General features: G+C 48.5%; 1 protein-coding gene across 1 annotated transcript in view; it reads left to right on the top strand.

The window, feature by feature from the left end:
• The first annotated feature begins 5,013 nt into the window (after positions 1 to 5,013).
• The window catches only part of UTRN (utrophin), a 498,673-nt gene continuing 497,686 nt past the window's right edge, over positions 5,014 to 6,000 (top strand). The window contains exon 1 of the mRNA XM_080807218.1: positions 5,014 to 5,546. The gene's annotated coding sequence lies outside the window, so the exon portion shown is untranslated. The remainder of the gene's footprint in view (positions 5,547 to 6,000) is intronic.

The following is a 6,000-nucleotide window of genomic DNA, read 5'->3' as shown; positions in this document are numbered from 1 at the left end:
TTTATGTTACTCCGGTGTACTGATTCCAAAGAGAAAAAAGAGAATTTTGCCTTCCAGTGTTATTCTAGAAATTCCTCTGGAAGGACACATGTGGGTGTAGGATAGATCTCCCTTTGTCCCTCTTGAATCAATCACTATGCATGGGGTTGAGGCCTGTGGTTGACTGTTCTTGAGTCATGAGCCTACCCCAAGGCTAGGTGGAGAGATTGACAGCCCCACAAAATTTGATTGGAGCAGGGGAGGAGCAATTACCCAAAGGAAGGGGTAATGTTCCTTTACAAAGAAGGGAAAGATGCTGGGCAGAGGCAGGACAACAGATGTCCTTTAGGATTCCTATTCATCTGTTAAGCCTTGACTCAGGTGTCACTTCTTGATACCCCCGTCTCTGTCCTTCTCCTATTGGGTTACATGTCCCTCTTCTAGGTCATGTTACATCTTGGCTGTACTGATGTACCCATAAGAACTTTTAATTGTCTAGTTATATGTTGGTCTCTTTCACTAGATAGTAGCTTTTGGAAGACAACCACTGTGACTTATTTCCATTGGCACACCCAGCCCTTCAGCAGACATGGGAGTTCCAGAAATGTCTTCAATAAAACAATAAATGAAGATGATCACAAAATGGCACCAAATCATCTTGAGTTAAAAAAAAAAAGGAGAAAGGAACATAATAGTAAAACAAACAAACAAACAAACAAAAACCCCAGGTACTCTGATAAATGCTTCATATCAGGTAACTCATTGATTCTCAAAAACATTTGAAGAGGTATTCTTTCTGTTTCTTAGACAGGAAGCTAAAGTTTAAGCAAGTTCCACAAGCTCATACAGCTAATAACTGTCAATTTAATAACTAGCACTCAGGCAACTTAAATCCAGCCTTATTTGCTTTCAGCAACTCTGTCTTCTGCTCTCCTCCTTCTGTTCCTTCTGCAAGTTAACAATGAACTTAACATAACCTAGGGATGCTCTCTTTACTTCTTAGTGATTTGGACATTTTCCCCCAATAGATTTTTATTTTATCTCAAGGCACTGCCTAGCTTCTTTTGCATCTTTGTCATTTGTTTCTTTAGCCACACAGTTAGAGGGTTGAAGGAGAAACTGTAACATCCCTTCCAGTACCAACATCACAAAACTATACAAAGTACATGAAACCAACTAAGGCTAACAAGTCTGACAACCACAACACAGGACACTCCTTTTAGTCAGAGGCTTTTGGTTCTCAGAGGCAGCACACTGTGAAGAGGTGGATCTGGGGGTGCCCCTGCACTCTCTCCTGGCCTCTTCCTTCTCTTTTCAGAGCTCCTTTATTCTTTTTGTTCTATTAGTTGCTCTTTTTTCCTCAACCTCTTAGTCTTTCTATTTTGTCCATAGCGTCTTTGGACCCTGCATTTCAACTCTCCTACCCTCAACAGTCCTTTCCTCCCTGCCCTCCCGCCAGCAGACTTCTGCAGAGCATTTGGTGTGAATCAGCCAGGCTCTTACCTTAGGGCAGGTGGAATTGCCCAGAATGCTCCGAGGTGTTAATGACGCTTGGCAGCCTCAAGGGTGAGCCTCGACTGAACAAAACACTTGAATTCAAAGACATAAGGCTAATTGTGAGCATTTTGAAATTATGATCGATCCAGTAGTCAATGTTTTTCTTTTACGGCAATTTCTTGCCTCCTCCAATCAACCAAAGTGGCCTATTTGAGGCCAGCTCCTTAGGGAAGAGTGGCTCTAAGATTCCCCAACCATCCTGATCTAACTTCAAGAACTGTTTGTTAAACTGCAGCTTCCTGGGCCTCACCAGACCTAGCAAACCAGGATTTCTGGGAATTAGTAGACAATCTGAATTTAAAATATTTTCCTTAGTGATTCTTAAGTTCACTAAATTGTGAGAAACTCTGCCTGCATTCTAATTATCCTCTAAAAGTTTCATGCAGTATTATCATTAGCTTCCTTAATTTTATCACAGAGTTTTATTTTATGTATACCTATTTTCAACTTGCACAATAAATGCTAGATAGTTGACTGAAGAATTCAGCAACAATATTTAGCAAATATTCTGGTATCTATGCTATATAAGCCATTTTCTTGACCTGGAAAAGATAAGATGAATCCCCTAAAACTTTGTCCCTCTCTTGAATCCTTCAATGTGGGGCATTATTCATAGTAAACACCAAGTGTAAAGCTAACAGAGTTCCTTGTTTTTTTAGACGTTACATATTCCCCTATGTTTCTGTTGTTTAAAGAGAAACTACATTTATATACTCTTGCTGTACATACTATATTCATTATATACGAAGTTTAGTAAGAAAGTTTTCTGTACCACTGTTACATTAGAATGCAGTTCCCTACATATGAACAATATCTAGGTAGAATCATGTCTATTATATACACACACATATGCATATATTTCTTTTTTAAATAAAGATTTTATTTATTTGACACAGAGAGAGAGAGAGAGAGAGAGAGCCCGCACATGAGCAGGGGCAGAGGGAGAGGGAAAAGCAGGCTCCCTGCTGAGCAAGGAGCCCTATGTGGGACTTGATCTCAGCACCCTGCAATCATGACCTGAGCAGAAGGGAGATGCTTAAACGACGGAGCCTCCGAGGTGTCCCATATTTCTATATCTGAATATATATACTACTCATAATTATTTTCTCCGGTATTGAGGGCTTTGTCCCAGGGACATCAGTTCAGTTTTCTTGATATATTACTCCTTGGTGACTGTGGGACAATTCGGACTCTAAGTTAATGATAGACCCTGGCCACCTTCCTATCACTTTCGCTAAATGCTCTACATTGCTCTCTGGGGTGGGGAGACAAAACCCACTGAGTACAGTACAAGCCAATGTCCCTGGTGCATGGACCCCAGCTGGAATGTTGGTTGCAGGTGTTTCCACTTTTCACACAACTTGATTCTCAGGCTGGGAAGGCAGATCACACTGTCTGCTGTACGGGAACGAAGACGTCTGTGGTTAAAATCTTCTACTAAATGCGTTTTCTTCACTTGCAAAGGAAACAGGGAGTAGGACCAGTTTGGGACCTCCTGGTCATCCCAACAACAGGAAGTTCTTTGTTTGGTCTCTGCCCATGGTCTACAGAGAATATCAGTCTGCATGCGGGGAGAAGGGCTAGAAACAGGGCACATCTTCCACGTAATGCACCAGTAGCCACTGAAGCTGAGGGTGTGGGTGGAGTCACTCTGGCACAGATGGTGATTGTATTCTTATGACTCTTTCCTTATGGCCTTTGGGAAGGCTTAACTAAACATCCCCTCAGAGTTAGAAAATTCTAGGTCCCCTAGCAACTGTGTTTTTCAAAAACTTTGAGTTAAATAAAGCAACATTTGTCCAGCACTTTGCGATTTACAAAGTGCTCTTCACTTGTATATCCTTTCAAGCAAGGAAATCCTTAAATGCTTCAATGTGGTTTTATTTTAAAGGAGGAATCTGACTTTCCATCAACTCAACCAAGAGGATACAGTGTCTGATGAACAGCTTTAAGGGTCTCTAGGATTACCAGTTAAACCTCAGTCTCCCTTGATGCAAGACTCAAGTAGCACTTGATCGGTCCTTTTTTTTTTTTTTTAATGACACTTATCACTGGTCTTGTCTATCCTTGCTTGTTTACAGGCCTTATCTAACTTGCTAGATTTGACATTCTTTAAGGCAAGATCTCTATCAGATTTTTCTTTGCATCATTCTCAGGGAGGATGGAACTGACAGGCCATAAATTGGCATTTGCTAAATGAATGAGCCAATGAAAGTGAATGAATAAATTATGTCCATTTCAAGTTAATCATCCGGATGTATTGTGGGGTTATATGAAGAAAATTCCCTTTGGGGAATTTTCTTTCAGGACCTCCGACCCCGACCCCTCTAACAGCATTTAGGGAGCGGAGAAACGTTTACTTTGTAACTAATAAAAAATTAGTGAATTCTTTCCGAAAAAAAAAAAAAAAAAGGCATTTAAATCCCCTAGTGGTTTATCTTTGCTAAATCGTAAATTAACTTTCAGATATTAAGCCAGCAATAAGCCACAGCTGCTCGCTTATCAATCCTCTTTTCTCTTTTTCAAGAACTAGGAACTTAGGTTGCTGTCCCCCCACCCCCAGGTGTGATGATCTGGTGAGAGAATCAGAGGAACGCGTGAGGAATGAAATGTTATTCTCCCTGTTTGTATGTGTGTATATTGGAAAAATAGAAAAATAAGGCCAGCATAGGCACTGTTTGTAGGCATGATCGAATATAAAACGAAATGTCAAGTTTTTAACACTAAAAGCGACACTAAGAAAGCTAAAATAAATAACACCGTTGGAACTAGGACCTATAAACCAGCAACGTCATTAGTCGGAGGTAGGGTGAGTGGAGGGGGCAATGGAGATTTACCTCTAGAAGAGAGCAAAATCACTCGAACTACGCGGGTTGCCGGGAGTGGGGGCGTGACTCCCATTTTCGGGCAATCTGAATAAAGCGCACGGTGTTTGTGCGAGGCGCCCATTCTCGCTCCCGTCGCGCCGCACGCATCGGGAGCCGCGCGGGGCGCGCAGCCCCGGGCCAGCCAAGCGCCCGGCGGGCCGCTGCGGGAGGGGAGGGCGCGCAGGGCGGGCGCTGATTGACGGGGCGCGCGGTCAGGTGACCCGGGGCGCCACGTTCCAGGAGCCCAGCCCGCGGTGGCCGCCTGGGCCGGGGCCGAACCGGGGCCGAGAGGGGCCGCTCTGCCGGAACAAAGTTGCCGGGCCTGCGGCGGCGGGGCCGAGACCGAGAGCCGAGCGGGAGTGGGAGCGCCGGGGGCGGCGCCGGCCCGGGAAGCGGTCCCGCTCGGCCGCCTCCTCCTGGGGAGAGCGAGCCCCGGGGTGCCCGGGCGCCAGTCCGTTTCCCCGAGGGGCGGCAGGGCGCCCCCGCTCGCTCCCGCTCGCTCCCGCGCCCCCTCCCTCTTCGGCCTCCTGCGCCGCTCTCCAACAAAGGGGCAGGCCCGCGGCGGCGGCGGCGGCGGATCGGGGCGGGGGGGGGGGGGCGGGGGTGCGGCGGCGGAGGAGGAGCCGCTGCAGCGAGCGGCTCGCGCACAAAGTTGTGGAGTCGCCTTTCCTCGGAGGAGGGGAGCGGGCAGCCGCAGCCGGCCGCGGGCTTTCTCCCGCCGAGGCCGAGGAGGAGCCTCTGGCTCCCGAAGCCGATTGGGGCACCACGGCGAGTGGTACCTCCTTTCTTTTGGGTCACTTCTGCAGACGGGAAACTCTCTAGTGTTTGGCAAACTTGGTTGCCTGCGCGCCCGTTCCAGGTTTGCACTTGGACTGTTTTGTTTTTGTTTTTTGGCGGAACTACCGGAGCAGGAAGATTGCACAAGTCGGGGGCGTTGTTTCAACCGGGTGTCAAAATTTTTTTTTTCTTTCGGATTTGTCTGGTTCTTCGCATTTCCTTTTTAAAACACGTCGCCCCACAGAACTCACGCTCGCACACTCCCCCGCGATCACTCCGACCCAAACACGCCCGGAGGAGCCCTCGGCCCGCTAGGGACGCGGCGGAGGCTGGCAAGCGACGCGGGCCAGCGGGTCCTGGAAGCAGGTAAGCCCGTGCAAGGTCTCCGCTTCGGGCGGTGGGATGTGACCGCAGCCCCCGGGGCGGTGGGGCGTGGGCTGCGGGGAGGATGGACTTTCTGCGGCTCCCACCCTGCGTCCTGGTCTCCTTCTCAAGTCTGAGTCTAAGATGTCACCAACTTTCGTGTGCACTTTCCTCGGAACCTGAGTTCAGCTCCGCTCGGCGGGGGAGAGGGTGCCAGAAACGTGGAGAGAGCTCGGAGGTCCTCGCAGTCTGTCTGGGAGCGAACGCCCCCAACTCGTCAGCCCCGGGCCGTGCCGCCGCCGGGCTCCCCCAGCCCTCCTCCCCCTCTGCGTGAGAGGGTCGCGTGCTTCGCGCTGTGATCTCCAAGAGGGGCCGGTTTCCTAGGATGGCCTGTGACACACACCCCGGCCCCGGGAGGGCGGGGCCCGAGGTGTCCGCCAGGAGCGGGTGGGAAGAG

Source organism: Martes martes (assembly GCF_963455335.1).
Source record: "Martes martes genome assembly, chromosome: 6".
Classification (NCBI taxonomy): domain Eukaryota; kingdom Metazoa; phylum Chordata; class Mammalia; order Carnivora; family Mustelidae; genus Martes; species Martes martes.
The sequence above is the reverse complement of the archived record's forward strand: the minus strand, read 5'-3'. Positions and strand labels throughout refer to the sequence as shown.